At 47.7% G+C, this 17,270-nt stretch overlaps 1 pseudogene; it reads left to right on the forward strand.

The window, feature by feature from the left end:
* The first annotated feature begins 615 nt into the window (after positions 1 to 615).
* On the forward strand, positions 616 to 17,044 carry LOC142259296 (uncharacterized; annotated as a pseudogene).
* The last annotated feature ends 226 nt before the right edge of the window (positions 17,045 to 17,270 follow it).

Consider the following 17,270-nt stretch of genomic DNA (forward strand, 5'->3'; position numbering starts at 1 on the left):
CTAGCAGGGAGCCGGCTGAGAGCCGCTCTGCACATGGGGTGACCTGGTTGGACCTGGGGAGAACTTTGATGTCGCATCTGACAGATATGACAGAACTCAGAGGAGAAGGATGATCCATTTTAGATGATCGGGTGAGGAGGCATTTTGGCCACATTGGGGGACCGGGGGAGGCGACTTATCTCCCATCTGATATGATACTTTGTTTTTTTCCTACTGTTATTACATAGCACATTTCATGTTGAATATTTGTTAGTACTCAAATGATATCTCACCTCCCTTATCTCCATTAATTTTCCATATGGGCTCATCTCCTTCCCATTCAGGTCCTTATAATATCGGATCCTCTCAGTGGAGATCTTCTATAGAAGAGAATTCTCCTGATTGCCCCGTGAAGGATGGATATGGACAGGGACAAGATGGCAGAGAGGATATTACACCTCACCCTAGAGATCCTCTTCCGGCTTACTGGAGAGGTGAGAGATTCTGATGACGTCACATTACATCATTCTTATCTATGGGAATAACAGATGGACAGAACTGGAGAGGTGAGGACTCTGGAAATGTCTGGAGTGAGATTTATTACTGTGTCTCTCCATAACCAGGATTACACAGTAGTGAAGAAGACCTCTAGTGAGCGCTGTCAGGCCCCTGTGTCTGAGGGATGGGGAAGACCCCTGAGCCCAATCACAGGGCCTCCACCTCCCCCCCCGATACATGAGGACATCAATGACCAGAAGATCCTAGAACTCACCTACAAGATGATTGAGCTGCTGACTAAAGAGGTGACACTGCTGGGAATGCTGGGACATTATACAGTAACGCTATGAAGGGATCAGGGGTGACGGTATCATTGTATGTGTCAGGTTCCTATAAGGTGTCAGGACGTCACCGTCTATTTCTCCATGGAGGAGTGGGCGTATTTAGAAGGACACAAAGATCTGTACAAGGACGTCATGATGGAGGCTCCCCAGCCCCTCACATCACCAGGTAATAGACAGGACTAAATACACACGGCCTATAATTATCTGTATGTAAGGAATGAATTCAGTCCCTGTATGTGTCTCCTCCAGTTCTATCCAGTAAGAGGACAACACCAGAGAGATGTCCCCATCCTCTTCTCCCACAGGACTGTAACCAAGAAGATCCCGATGTTCATCAGGATCATCAGGTAGATGGAGAGAAGGTGCCATGAAATCTCCCTATGATGTGTAGACGGCTGTGAAGGTCTTGTGCTCAGTCTTGTTTTATCGACCAGTATTATATGCTTTATACTTGTGTAATGAGAGCGGTGGAGATGGCAGGATTAGAGCTGATCATAGATGTGACTTCTCCATTTGTCTGTGACTTTTGGATCACATTTATCATGTTCTCTACACTGAACACTTACATCAGGGTTTTGACACCAGGTTATCAGACAGAGAGAGGTCGCCCCTATCCCATGGGTCAGAAGGTCACAGCATAAGCCAGCACTAGTTGGATTTGCTTTGCCCTCCACTTAGCTGTGCAGACTATCCTTGTGCTGGCGCTCCTAGGGTTAAGCAGACCCTTGTGTCTTTCTTGGCTTACCATCCTGAGTTGTCTCAGCTGTTCTGATTTCTGCACCCCCCCCCCCCCCTCATTTCCCCGGTATAAGTTCTCACCACTTTACCTCAGTAGTTGCCAGTGATAACTTGCTTCTCTATGGTCCTGGCATGGAGGTGAGAGCCATAGAAAGATAAATTGTTTTGAATTTGATCCTGGAGATTGCAGCTTGGAAATTTTCTTTGATGTCTTCCTATTGATCATGTCCCTTTTTACTTATTTCTTTTTCCATCCTCCTTTTTCACCACCTGTTGTTTGGGAATGCAGTTTCTTTTTCTTTTGTCTGTCGTTTTCCTTTTGTGTCATTATTATACAGGAGGACTAGTGTTCCTCCTGCCCTGCTCACTAGATACGGTTGTGATTAGAGTAAGACAGGGTTGCTCAGAGTAAGTGATAGGGTTTATCCTTCCTGTTCTTCCCTAGAGGCAGTGGTTCCCATGCCATCTTTCTCATGATACACCACTCAGCTTCTTGGTGAAAAACAACAACTAGGGACTGCCCTGTATTGGTAACTGGTGCCTACTGTCAACAAAGTCCAACCTCAGAGGCTCTGGTGATGACTGGGTATGCACTTAATCATGCCCCTCCGGATAAGCCTGGTTCAGGGCGCAGTGAGGTTACGCCCTTCTCCTCAACCTATTAGCATGACAGGTTTACATGTAATTCTTCAAATGACATGATTCCGATGAAACCCCCAAAAGATCCATTCACTGTAATGGGGCAGCAGAGTTAAGTCTGGACTCCTCATGGCAGCGCGGCAATGATCCCTATCTAGTGAACGGTTATCTCCAGTAATTGTTACACCGGATTCTTTATGATGTTACATCGTCATCTTCTCCCCATTCAGGTCCCTACAATATCGGATCCTCTCAGTGGAGATCTTCTATATAAGAGAATTCTCCTGATTGACCCTTCAAGGATGGATATGGACAGGGACAAGATGGCGGAGAGGATATTACACCTCACCCTGGAGATCCTCTTCCGGCTTACTGGAGAGGTGAGAGATTCTGATGACGTCACATTACATCATTCTTATCTATGGGAATAACAGATGGACAGAACTGGAGAGGTGAGGGCTCTGGAAATGTCTGGAGTGAGATTTATTACTGTGTCTCTCCATAACCAGGATTACACAGTAGTGAAGAAGACCTCTAGTGAGCGCTGTCAGGCCCCTGTGTCTGAGGGATGGGGAAGACCCCTGAGCCCAATCACGGGGCCTCCACCTCACCCCCCGATACATGAGGACATCAATGACCAGAAGATCCTAGAACTCACCTACAAGATGATAGAGCTGCTGACTGGAGAGGTGACACTGCTGGGAATGCTGGGACATTATACAGTAACGCTATGAAGGGATTGGGGGTGACGGTATCATTGTATGTGTCAGGTTCCTATAAGGTGTCAGGACGTCACCGTCTATTTCTCCATGGAGGAGTCGGAGTATTTAGAAGGACACAAAGATCTGTACAAGGACGCCATGATGGAGGTTCCCCAGCCCCTCACATCACCAGGTAATAGACAGGACTAAATACACACGGCCTATAATTATCTGTATGTAAGGAATGAATTCAGTCCCTGTATGTGTCTCCTCCAGTTCTATCCAGTAAGAGGACAACACCAGAGAGATGTCCCCGTCCTCTTCTCCCACAGGACTGTAAACAAGAAGATCCCGATGTTCCTCAGGATGTGTTTCCTCCAGCTCAATCCAGTAAGAGATATCTACTCATGTACTTTCTGCACTAATTTTGTGTTTACATTTTTAGGTTTTCTGCTCTGTTTTTTTCAGCTGTATTTTCTTTGCTTCTGCTTCTTCTGCTGTTTGTTTCTAGTGTCTTCTCTATGACATTATGAAGGCAACTCAAAGACCTGAAAAGGGTTTATGAATACCCTGTTTCCCTGAAAATAAGACCTACCCCGAAAATAAGCCCAAGCATTATTTTATGGGATTTATGGAGAATGCTTGAAATATATGCCCTACTCTAAGAATAAGCCCTAGTTACAGTCAGGGCCAGCGTTGGAAGGAGTCAAAATGCGCAATTTTTCAGATTTCCCAGTTTTTCAGGGACCCTATCAGATGTATTCTAAGGTTGATTGTTTAACCCTGGGCGATTTTCCGTTTTTTTGTGGGGGTTTTTTGCTCCACTTCTTTCGAGAGCCATAACTTTTTTTATTTTTCTGTCAATCTTTCTACATAAGGGATTGTAGTTTATGTAGTTTTAAATGAAACCATAAGTTTTACCATATAGTGTATTGGAAAAATATCAAGTGCGGATAAACTGCAAAAAAAGGGCAATCGCACAATAATTTTTGGGATATTTTATTCACCATGTTCACTATACGGTAAAACTGATATGTCGGTGTGATGTCTCAGGTCAGTACGAGTTTGTAGACACCAAATATGTATAGGTTTACTTTTATCTTAGGGGTTAAAAAATGTGTTTGCCGCTATGCCGTTTACCAATCAGATTGATTGATTTTATATTTTGAGAGATCCGGCGTTTCTGATTGTGGCGATATTAAATATGTGTATTTTTTTTATTTTTTTAATTCTTTAGTTTTCAATGGACCGAATGTAGGGTGATTTGAATTTTTAAGTTGTTTTTTTTTACTTTTATTTTTTGGATTTTACTAGCCTCTTGGGGGACTATAACGATCAGCTGTCTGATCGCTCTTCCATTTCTCCAGATCACAGCTACACAGCTGAGATCTGGAGAAATGCTGCTTTACTCTCACACACGTCTGTCTGCCGGCAGTGAGAGAAAGTAACTCATGATAGCTACAGGCAGGGCCGTATCATAGGCGGGGCAGGCAGGGCTCCAGCCCCGGCACCCCACCACAAGAGCTTCTAAGGGGGCCCCCACCACCAGGGCCGTCATAAGTTTATTAAGCCCCGGCCGGCCCCTCTTCACCGAGCGCACTGTCTAGCCGCTTCAGACGTGGCTACGCAGCACGCTGTGCGTGTTCAGGTCCTGGCAGATCATGTGAAGAGGATCCCGGCGTCTTCTCTGCTGTCCAGATAAGACCTGCAGAGCTCAGTGCAGGTCCGCACTCTCCTCCTCCTGTGCTGTGATTCATGGCTTCTCTACTCGACATGGAGCTCCTGGCCAGTCAGAGGCTGGTAAGATCGATGTGTGATGACAGCTGGTAAGAGGGGTCGAGGTCTGCTATACTGTGCATTGTGGTGGTCTGGATGGATGGCTAAAACAGGGTCTGTACCTTGGTATATTATTAGGGGCTGAGGGGCTGTGTATATTATAAGAAGGTGGGGGGGTGTTTGAGCTGTGTGTGGCCCCCCAAATCTGTGTGTGCACATACAGTATCTCAACTGCCCCCAGCACAAGCTACAACCCTTGTATAAAAAGGAGATAATTAAAACAGCGTGTAAGAGCAGCAGAGCTGTGTGTGTTCACAGAGCTGTGTGTGCAATAGAGCTGTGTGAATACGTACTCTTTGGGCAGCAGAGTTGTGTGTGTGTGTGTGTGTGTATATGTAACGGGGTGCCAGGGGTGCCTCCGGCCTTGTAGTCGTGGCCCCTTCTGTCAGGCTTACCCCTGGCGTCGCCGTCACTGGGGGGACAGGAGGTGCCTTGGTGGGGCAGAGTGTGGTGGTGCAGGTGTTGTCCGGCGCACAAATACTCTTCAGGCATGGTTCAATGCAAATAACAAACATGTTTTATTCTTCGCAATTCTCCACACTTGGCAGTAACAAAACACAGTGCTGTGGCACTTCCTTTAGCTGAGGGAAAGCCTGCCCTAGCGTCCCCTCAAGTGGGTGACTTGCCTGACTACTCCTCTTCGCCCGGCTCCCACTTCTGGCTACCCACAGCCCGGACCCACAACGGACTGCTTCACCCTACGAGGTTCCGCCCGCTCCTGTCCTCTCCGGCTTCCCTGAACTTCAGCTGCCACACTCTGCCCCTGGCTGTTCCTTCTTCTTTCCTGTCCCAGAGACAACTGCCTGTGTTACACACTTTCTTCCCTCCTAAACTGCCGGCTCCTCCTTCCCAATGTGGTGACAGCCATCCCACCCGGCCACTAGGGGGTACCCTAACTCAACATACATACATAAAATATAAAACATTTTTATTAATAACGTTTCCGGGTTAACTAGGCTTCTCTGTGAGGGGTCTGTCCACCCCTTACACACCTCCCCTCTTTAAGCCTGAGCCTCCCGGCAAGGCTCCAATTCTAAAATTACAACTTTTAAAACCACACAAAACGTGTTCAATCAACTGCGAACCTGTCCAGCCCCCGATGGCTTAGCAGCGCTCCCGGTCTTTGGTGTGCCCGGAGGCGTAGCAGCTCTCCCGGTCTTTGGTGTGCCCGGAGGCTTAGTAGCGCTCCCGGTCTTTGGTGGTCAACGCAGGAACACGGAACTTCTCTTTTTCCTGACGCGGAGGAGCCCCTGGCTCAGTCCAGCAAGCAGGCTCTCTCTGGAATCAGCAACTTGAACAGAAAACATTCTCCGGCCTGAACACGCCGGCATCAAACAAAACAAAACAGGCCCGCCATCTTCCGGTCTTGATGCTTATTCCGGGTGGTAGGCCCGTTGCCACTCAGCTCTCTGAGCTTGGATATATTCCGACAGGGACTGCCCGGGTAGTCGGCGCAGCCGCCGGAAAGGCTCATGACTGGTGAGCTGCTCCGGCTTGGGCTCCTCAGCCTCTGACGGAGGTGAGGGGGTCGCTGCGCGGGACGGTGGCGGGCTGCCCATAACAATCATCGGATGGGTTGTAATGTTCTGGTTAATCGCCAGTACCGGCGAGGTTCCCTTCTCCGGGTCGGTACTCTGCACGGGCATGACTGCCGGAGCTACAGCTACGGTATGTCGGGGTCGGGAGGCTTCAGCCAGCACCGGTCTTCGTTGCGCTTGTCGCCGGGCCTGGTGTTCTTCCCATTCTACCTCCTGCTGCCATTGGGCAGCCTCCTGCTCGGTGGCCGTACGATGCACCCCCACCGCAAACAAGCCCCGGCAGCCCACTTCCCTCAGAAATCGTACCTTTTCCCCTGGGTACAGGGTATGCAGTCGCTGTGGGAGGCCTTCTGTATCCAGGTTGACGCGATTGTAAAAATAATCGTCACCGGTTTCTCCATCTCGGATAAAGCCATATCCCTCTCTCTGATTGAATTTGACGACCACTCCGGTGGTATCCTGGCCCTCAAACTCTTCGCCGCGGGGACCCGCCATGATCTCCCGGGCGACGGTTTCAGCGAGCAGCCGCTCTTGCACTGGGTCCGGCTCAGGTGACGGGGATCTTCGGGTCGGTAGGGGAGACGGCAGCACCGGATCCCAGTAGAAACCCCAGTCGTCTCTCTCCAATTTCCGAGCGTATGTCTCCGCCGGAGCCCGGATTTGACTAGGTGTTTCAGACCCCACCGCGGCTGGCGGGGGTCCCTCTGGGCAGGGATATGGGGCTCCCAGCATCCGGCTCCCCGACGGTAGTTGGGCGGCGTAGGTCGCCCGGACCTCTGTGGTGGTCGCACCGGTCTCCGCGTCCCACGTCGTGAGCCAAGTCACCCTGGTGGCTCGTCCCAGTCCTCCGGGTACAGCCGGCAAGTAGGCAGGGAATCCCTCCGCAGACACCATCTGCTTCTGATGGCTCTCGTCCAGATTCTCCATTTTCTCTTCAGCGCAAGTCCTCAGTAATGGCGTCAGGGTCAGTGGCGAGACTAGAGGAAGTGGAGGCGGGCTCACTTTTCCCGCTCTTGAGGATGCTCCACCCTTAGTCTCACACCACAGATCGACCCCTCCGCGACGGCACTTCTTTCTTCTTACAACACCGCCCACTGTACATGTCTTTGTTCGTGCCCTGGGACCGGCACCTCCCCTCTTTGGGCGAAGTACTCCGAACTTCTTTTTCGGCACCGGCCAGCCCCAGGCTCTTCTTTTGGCGGCAATTTTTCGCGCGCTTTCTGTTTCTTCACAGACGACGGCCACCTTGCCGCCATCTTGTGCCCGGTCCAACGCCTCAGGCACTGTTTCTTCTTCCCACCATGGGACTGGAAATCTTCGCTGAAAGTCCGGATCAGGGGCCCTTGGCACCACTTGGTCTCCATCTTCTTGGAGCGGGTCCCCTTGCATATGATCCGGATCCTGCCGACTACGCCAAATGTAACGGGGTGCCAGGGGTGCCTCCGGCCTTGTAGTCGTGGCCCCTTCTGTCAGGCTTACCCCTGGCGTCGCCGTCACTGGGGGGACAGGAGGTGCCTTGGTGGGGCAGAGTGTGGTGGTGCAGGTGTTGTCCGGCGCACAAATACTCTTCAGGCATGGTTCAATGCAAATAACAAACATGTTTTATTCTTCGCAATTCTCCACACTTGGCAGTAACAAAACACAGTGCTGTGGCGCTTCCTTTAGCTGAGGGAAAGCCTGCCCTAGCGTCCCCTCAAGTGGGTGACTTGCCTGACTACTCCTCTTCGCCCGGCTCCCACTTCTGGCTACCCACAGCCCGGACCCACAACGGACTGCTTCACCCTACGAGGTTCCGCCCGCTCCTGTCCTCTCCGGCTTCCCTGAACTTCAGCTGCCACACTCTGCCCCTGGCTGTTCCTTCTTCTTTCCTGTCCCAGAGACAACTGCCTGTGTTACACACTTTCTTCCCTCCTAAACTGCCGGCTCCTCCTTCCCAATGTGGTGACAGCCATCCCACCCAGCCACTAGGGGGGTACCCTAACTCAACATACATACATAAAATATAAAACATTTTTATTAATAACGTTTCCGGGTTAACTAGGCTTCTCTGTGAGGGGTCTGTCCACCCCTTACATATACAGTAGTACTTTGTGTATTGCAGTGTTGTACATAGGCAGCAGAGCTGTGTCTATACAGTATTTACTCTTTGGGCAGCAGACTTCTGTTTGTGTATGTATATACCAGTGCTTTGTGTGTAGTAGTGCAGTGTGCATGAAGGCAGCAGAGCTGTGTGTGCTGCTGTGTCTGTACATCTGCAGCAGAGATGTGTGCAACAGTGCTATCAGGATGTGTGAGTGTGTGTGTGTATGTGAAGCAGAGCTGTGTGACTGTGCATGTATGCATCAGAGCTGTGTGTGCTGCCCCCCAGAGCTATCTGTGCGGTCCCACCAGAACTGCATTGGTCCCCCAGAGCGCTATGCCACCCATCCCAGTACTGTGTATGCCCCCAGAGCGGTTTGCCACTCTAGTAACATCTTTGCCCCCCCAGTAATGTTTATGCCCCCAGCCCCTCCTGTAATGTATATATTGTAGCCCTCAGCCCCTCCTGTGATGTATATACAGCAGTGCAGTGTCAGTGTGCAGCCATGTCTGATAGTGATGGCCACCAATCAGTGCGGCACAGCCACATACCCTGGAGGAGCTGGACGGAAACAAGCAGGGAGGTGAGTGAGGCTGCTGGTGACTTCCCCATATTAATACCTCTAATGCGTCTGTTTCTGTATGTATGATGTATGTATCGATGTATGTCAGTGTATATGACTGTAGACAATCAACTGAAGGCGGATCCCGGCACAAAACGTCCAAAAAATGTTCAGAAGTATAAATAAAACTTCACATTTATTCAGAAAATAAAAGCAGTATAAAATAAACTCCTCCGATCAACGCGTTTCAGATGCGATCGTCCTTAGTCATGATCATGAATCATTTTCTTGTCATGATTCATGACTGAGGACGATCGTGTCTGAAACACATTGATCGGAGGAGCTTATTTTATACTGCGTTTATTTTCTGAATAAATGTGAAGTTTTATTTATACTTCTGACCATTTTTTGGACGTTTTGTGCCGGGATCCGCCTTCAATTGATTGTCTTCAGCCTTCCTTGTCCAGCAAGCACCATCCGGATTCTCCTCTTAAGAATTTCCCCTGTTGTGGTGAACTGATACACTTTTTTCTTGGTGTATATGACTGTGCATATATTATGTCTGTTTATATGTATCTTTGTGAATTTGTCTTCAAATATGTATATGTACGTATGCATGTATGTATCTGTATGTGCGTGTCTGCGTGTGTATGGGGCGACTGAGACTTTTTCACCCGGGGCCCACAAAAATCTGGAGCCATCCCTGGTTGTCTTAACATAGGGATCAATAAAAAAAATGTGAATAACTCTACTTTCTGTGTATAAGTGGACGGCTTTGAGTTATCCTGGACTGTATCTGCATTGTAGTTCTGTAAATCTGAAAGCGGCAGAACAGCAATTTATATCTAATGCTAGAATTCGCGCTCTACTGTTATGGCTAAAAATGTTTACGTTATTGGGCCCCCACCAGATTTTCCACCCAGGGGCCCCCACCAACCTTAATCTAGCCCTGGCTACAGGAGTCATCACAAGACCCTGTGCTACCATGGCAACCATCGGAAGTCACGTGATCACATCACAATTCTTCTGATGGCATTGGATAAGTTATGCTTATGTTGGCGCGCTGTTACATCTCGCTGTCAGATTTTGACACCGAGATGTAAGGGGTTAATAGGCGCCGGTGGAACGCGATTCCACTCACGTCTGGCAGGCACACGTCAGCTGTTTAAATCAGCTGATATGTGCGTGGATCGTCGAGAACTTTCCACAGCAGGCTGCGGGGATTAACCTCAGACGATCCATGATGTACCCAGTACGTCTTCTGTCGTGAAGAGGTTAAGGACCTTTGATGACTTCAAAGTCATGTGACATGATGTAACTAAAGGTCTCTTAATTGCAGGAGTCTAAACTGAACAGGACACAGGCTGGAATGCAGGACTGGTATTAGGGGAAAAGGAGAGCAAACTGGGCAATTGCACAGGGCCCTTATTCTCCTAGGGGCCCCAGTGTTTATATGCCAATTATAGGACTGCTTAAGGAACCTTTTGACATCACGTCATGTGACCAAAGGTCTCTTAATTGCAGGAGTCTAAAGCTGAAGAGGAGACAGGCTGGTGTGTGTGTGTATGTGTGTGTGTGTGAGTGTTCACACCATTTTTAACCAGCTTTGCCAAAATGGGGGCAGAGTTACAGCCGCACACTGAGATGTAAAAGTTTTCATCTACTAAAGAAGATGTAATAACATTATTGCTGTAGAGAATGTGAACTACTGGCAAACTACCCTGGAAGGAATGGAGACCCCCTACAGAAGGAGATTTTACACCTAGACCCTGATTCATGAGAGCAATTATGGCAGAATTCTGGCATAAATCACTTTAAACGTTCTCAAAAAAGTTTGTGCAACACAGAGTTGTGAAAACAATTGTGACTTTTGGAGGTTTCATGCCAATTTTAACCAGCTTTACCAAAATGGGCAGAGCTTGGCCAGAAGAAGGGTGTGATGCCACCGCTTCTCTAATTGATAACAAACTGCGGTGTTCCCTATGCCAGAAATCTCACTCCAGTCCCTGACATCATTTTTCAGTGTTCATCGCCGGTCTTGACGAATTGGAGTTGTACTGTTTATCTGCACAAACCGCAAGACCCTGCTACCTGCTTTGGTTACAAAGCCTAAGGGGTACTTTGCACACTACGACATCGCAGGTGCGATGTCGGTGTGGTCAAATTGAAAGTGACGCACATCCGGCATCGCATGCAACATCGTAGTGTGTAAAGCCTTGATGATACGATTAACGAGCGCAAAATCGTCGTAATCGTATCATCGTTGCAGCGTCGGCGTAATTCATAATTACGCTGACGCGACGGTCCGATGTGGTTCCTCGTTCCTGCGGCAGCACACATCGCTGTGTGTGAAGCCGCAGGAGCGAGGAACATCTCCTACCGGCGTCACCGCGGCTTCCGTAGGATATGCGGAAGGAAGGAGCTGGGCAGGATGTTTACATCCTGCTCATCTCCGCCCCTCCGCTCCTATTGGCCGCCTGCCGTGTGACGTCGCTGTGACGCCGCACGACCCGCCCCCTTAGGAAGGGGGCGGGTCGCCGGCCAGAGCGACGGTCGCAGGACAGGTGAGTGCGTGTGAAGCTGGCGTAGCGATAATTTTCGCTACGCCAGGTATCACTCGATATTGTACCTGCGACGGGGGCAGGCACTATCGCGTGCGACATCGCAGCATCGGCCTGCGATGTCGCAGCGTGCAAAGCCCGCCTTAGGATAGGCCGTCAACCTTACAGTCTCGGACAACCCCGTTATACATCTGGCATATGTCCCTAACTATTTTATTTTCGTCTTTGAAAAAAAAAACCTCTTTGAAATTGTCCATGTTGTGGATCAATGTAACAAGGAGATTTTAGTAGGTTTTGACAACTTTCATGATGGCGTCAGGATCTGTGAAATGATAGATTCTGGTACTCTGCATGTTATCTTCTCTGATGTCTGTGAGCAGCGCAGGAAGATGCAGGCGAGGAACCACGGGCTTGGGCAGGCTAGTAAGATTTATTCTCTGCTGGGATGCTTGTTAATGTCTTTGATCACATGCTGTAGAGGAGAAAGTATCGGTCTCTCCCTTTCTGTATATGCTGGCTGGACTATCTCATTAATACCAGCTATTGTTTACCTATATTGGTCTGGTGAGGTGTTGTGATCCAGAATTATCGGTACTTGTTGTGCATTATTACTGTGAACTGTTGTGTCGTTAACCTTTGTTATCTTTTTTGTTGCTGCTTTCCTGCTATTGCTTTTCTCCTGAGTGTCTCACTGTTTATTTCTATAAGCTTGCAATGTGTCCCTACTGTCTTAGGCCCGTTTCACACGTCAGTGAAAAACACTGACGTTTTTCACTGGCGTGTAAAACACGCACATGTCCCTCCATGTGCCGTGAATTACGGCACACGTGGGTTGTCTAAGTGCAATCCGGGCTCCGTTCTCCGTGGCCCGTGATTGCACTTAGAAATCAACTCACCTGTGCCCGCTCCCGCTCTCCATGGTGCTGATCGCTCCCGCGATGCAGCATCTGGCCGGCGCTGACCCCCGCAGCAGCTGCTTCCAGGTCGGCTGTGTCGTGCATCATGAATATGCGCGACAGTAATGAGCCGGCTCTGAAGCAGCAAGCTGCACGGGCTGCAGAGGACATCGCTGGAGCCGGGTGAGTAAAAATGTTTTTTATTTTAAAAGCACGTTTTTTTCTGGCACGTGTTTCACGGATCACACCACTGCATGGTCCGTGGGACATCAGTGATGCCAGAAAAAAATGGACATGTCTCCGTGCGGCAATCACGGACACGCGTGAACGCTGCACGGAGACATGGTCAGTGAAACATCACTGACGTGTGAGCAGACCCATTCATTATAATGGGTCTGCGTATGTCAGTGATTCTGGTACGTTTAAAAAAAAAAAGCACAAACGTACCAGAATCACTGACGTGTGAAACAGGCCTTAATCTGTGTTTCCCATCTGTTTTAATCTGTTTTTCCATCCTATTCCTGCCCCTTCCTTCCCTGGGGGGATAACAGATTAGATCTTGTCAGGAGAATAGTAAGGCACGAGACTCCGGCATCTCCATCTTCAGGGGTAATCCACAGGTTAGGAATAACTTAGGGTCCCCCAGTGTAAGGGACAGTATAGGAGCCCCTGTCCCTCATTATCATCCTGCAGTCACATTGTCACAATCAATCAAATTATTTACTGCAGCACATTCCAGAGAACTGGTGCTAGGAATGGGAGATCCGAATTAACGAAGATGTAAATGTTAGGCCTTGTGCCCACGGGACAACGAACCTGCGGAATTTGCCGCAGGTATGTCCATAGGTTTACCGCAGCTGCTCCCCGGAATCTACAGCTATCCATTGCTGTGGGATTCAAGCATTTTTGTTGCGGTAAACCTGCGGGACAAGTGCGGAAATACCCGCGGAAGTCCCGCCCTCTATCTCCATAGCGGAAAGGCAGCACATCCGCAGATATTTCCGCATGAATAATTGACATGCAGTTACCTGCGGCTGCAACATATTCTGTAGCCGCACATACCGCAGCATTGATACAGCACTCCCCAAATCCCATAGGATAACATGGGGAGTGTCTGTACTTGCATAAACCTGCAAATTTATCTGGAAAATCCAGATAAATCCACGGGTTGTCCGCAGCAAACTCCGCGGGTATGTTGTCCCGTGGGCCCATAGCCTTAAGGGCGCTTTACACGCTACAATATATCTTACGATGTGTTGGCGGGGTCACGTCGTAAGTGACGCACATCCGGCATCGTAAGTAACATTGTAGCATGTAACATCTACGTGCAATTGCGATTGAACGGTAAAACGTTCATCGCATGCACGTCGTTCATTTCCTAAAAATTGAACGTCAGGTTGTTCATCGTACCCGGGGTAGCACACATCGCAGTATTTGACACCCCGGGAATGATGAACAGATCTTACCTATGTCCTGCGGCTCCCGCCGGCAATGCGGAAGGAAGGAGGTGGGCGGGATGTTTACATCCCGCTCATCTCCGCCCCTCCGCTTCTATTGGCCGGCTGCCGCGTGACATCGATGTGACGCCGAACGTCCCTCCCACTCCAGGAAGTGGATGTTCGCCGCCCACATCGAGGTCGTATGGACGGGTAAGTACGTGTGACGGGGGTTATTCGTTTGTGCGACACGTTCAACAAATTGAACGTGCCGCACATACGATGGGGGCGGGTACGATCGCATACGATATCGTATGCTTAATTGCAAGGTGTAAAGCAGGCTTTAAGCCCGCTTTACACTCTACAATATATCTTACGATGTGTCGGCGGGGTCATGTCGTAAGTGACGCACATCCGGCATCGTAAGGTACATTGTAGTGTGTGACAGGTACGTGCGATTGCGATTGAACGTTAAAACGTTCATCGCATACACGTCGTTGAATCTTGACGAATTGCACGTCGGGTTGTTCAATGTTCCCGAGGCAGCACACATCGCAGTGTGTGACACCCCGGGAACATTGAACAGATCTTACCTGCCTCCCGCGGCTCCAGTCGGCAATGTGGAAGGAAAGAGGTGGGTGGGATGTTTACGTCCAGCTCATCTCCGCCCCTCCGCTTCTATAGGCCGGCTGCCGCGTGACGTCGATGTGACGCTGAACGTCCCTCCCACTCCAGGAAGTGGACGTTCGTCGCCCACATCGAGGTCGTATGGACGGGTAAGTATGTGTGACGGGGGTTAATCGTTTGTGCGGCACGTTCAACAAATTGAACGTGCCACACATACGATGGGGGTGTTGCAAATCGCATACGATATCGTATGCGAAATTGCAACGTGTAAAGCAGGCTTTAGAAGTCGAAATTGGACAACAGATTCAAAATATGGTTTAAAAAAATAATTGTACTTTCAAGATAATTTCATTATAAAATAATAATATTGTGTTTATTTTTTTTTTTAAACTCGTTTTATTGAAAGTTAAGTAAAGCATTACAAACAAGAATAAATCAGCAAATTGTTCAGTGAGACAGTGTACAAGTAAACTGGTTGTATATCAGAATAATAAAGTAACAACAATCAAATCTACGTCCATTATTTTCAGCATATCCAAATAGCATCAAACCTAGCAAAGGTATTAGTTCGCGAGACACATCCAACTCAAGGCAAGAGAACCCATATCGTCCAGGAGAGAGCAACCCAAGCTTCGGGGAACTCGTGGTATCCCTCATATATTGCATCACGGATCACATGTGTCTCCTTTCTGCATCTCAGGGCACTACTGGCTATTGCAATAATACCGATTGTAGGTTATCAGCAAGAGAACCAGGAGATCCGCCAGTCAAGGGCGACCTCATCCATCTACCCCAGATTTTGTCAAATTTAATTGGGGAGCCTCTTGACTTGTAAACAAATTGCTCTGACGGGATTATTGCGTTTACCAATGCAATCCAAGAGGCTCTAGTTGGGGAATGAGTGCTCATCCAATTTAGTATAATGCCTTTCCGGGCCAGAAAAAGAACCTTCTTTATTAATAGACTCTCATCTTGGGACCAGGAGCGTGCATCTACCACCCCAAATAGACATAGGACTGGGCACATAGCAACCGCTTTTTGAAATATGGCGGAAAGAGTCATTATGATCTCGCTCCAATAGGAGAGGATAACCCGGCAATCCCATATCATGTGCCAGAAATCAGCACCGTCTCTCCCGCATCTCGGACATATTGTGTTTATTTTTAGCAGATGACTATACTGGAAGTTTAGATGGACCTCTAATATCTTCAGAATTTATAACAGATGATGAAAGTATCACACATGATGCATATGAAGAGCATGCTGTTGTCCCAGATATATCTTCAGTCCTTCCTAGGAAATCTCTATCATCTGATCTTTTCAAAAAAGTCCAAAATTCCGATTTATCACAGAAATGTAAGCAAAATAAAAGTTACAGAAGGGATGTCGAATACGAAACTGCTCCTACCAGGGAGAAACCATTTTCATGTTCAGAGTGTGGGAAATGTTTTATTCGGAAATCAAATCTTGTTGTGCATCAAAGATCTCACACAGGTGAGAAGCCATTTTCATGTTCAGAGTGTGGGAAATGTTTTATTCAGAAATCAAATCTTCTTGAGCATCAAAGATCTCACACAGGGGATAAGCCATTTTCATGTTCAGAGTGTGGGAAATGTTTTATTCGGAAATCAAATCTTGTTGTGCATCAAAGATCTCACACAGGGGAGAAGCCAGTTTCATGTTCAGAGTGTGGGAAATGTTTTATTCGGAAATCGACTCTTGTTGTGCATCTAAGATCTCACACAGGGGAGAAGCCATTTTCATGTTCAGAATGTGGGAAATGTTTTATTCGTGAATCAGACCTTGTTAGACATCAAAGATCCCATACAGGGGAGAAGCCATTTTCATGTTCAGAGTGTGGGAAATGTTTTCAAAGGAAATCAGATCTTGTTGACCATGGAAATCTTCACACAGGAGAGAAGCCATTTTCATGTTCAGAATGTGGGAAATGTTTTATTCGGAAATCAACTCTTGTTGTGCATCAAAGATCTCACACAGGGGAGAAGACATTTTCATGTTCAGAATGTGGGAAATGTTTTATTTGTGAATCAGACCTTGTTAGACATCAAAGATCCCATACAGGGGAGAAGCCATTTTCATGTTCAGTGTGTGGGAAATGTTTTCAAAGGAAATCAAGTCTTGTTGACCATGGAAATCTTCACACAGGGGAGAAGCCATTTTCATGTTCAGAGTGTGGTAAATGTTTTACTCAGAAATCATATCTTGTTATGCATCAAAGATCTCACACAGGGGCAAAGCCATTTTCATGCTTAGAATGTGCTAAATGTTTTACTAAGAAATCAAGTCTTGTTGACCATAGAAAACTTCACACAGGGGAGAAGCCATTTTCATGTTCAGAATGTGGGAAATGTTATATTCAGAAATCAAATCTTGTTGTGCATCAAAGATCTCACACAGGGGAGAAGTCATTTTCATGTTCAGAATGTGGGAAATGTTTTATTCAGAAATCAGATCTTGTTAGGCATCAAAAATCTCATACAGGGGAGAAGCCGTTTTTATGCCCATAATGTGTTAAATGTTTTACTATGAAATTAAGTCTTGTTTACCATCAAAAATATCACACAAAAGAAACAATTTTTAAGTTCTGAATGTGGAAAATGTAATTCTCAGAAATCAGATTTTGTTAAACATGTCAAGAAGCCACACAGGGAAGGAACCTTTTTCATGTTGTGAATATTTGAAATGCTTAACTGGTAAATCAATTTTTGCCGACTATCAGAAAACCAACAGAGCGGAGCAGCCATTCTTGCTTTCAGAATTTGCTAAATGTTTTTTATCATTAATCAGGTCCTGTTGTCAGATGAGTCACACGGA

The sequence above is a fragment of the Anomaloglossus baeobatrachus genome, assembly GCF_048569485.1.
Source record: "Anomaloglossus baeobatrachus isolate aAnoBae1 chromosome 5 unlocalized genomic scaffold, aAnoBae1.hap1 SUPER_5_unloc_6, whole genome shotgun sequence".
Taxonomy (NCBI): domain Eukaryota; kingdom Metazoa; phylum Chordata; class Amphibia; order Anura; family Aromobatidae; genus Anomaloglossus; species Anomaloglossus baeobatrachus.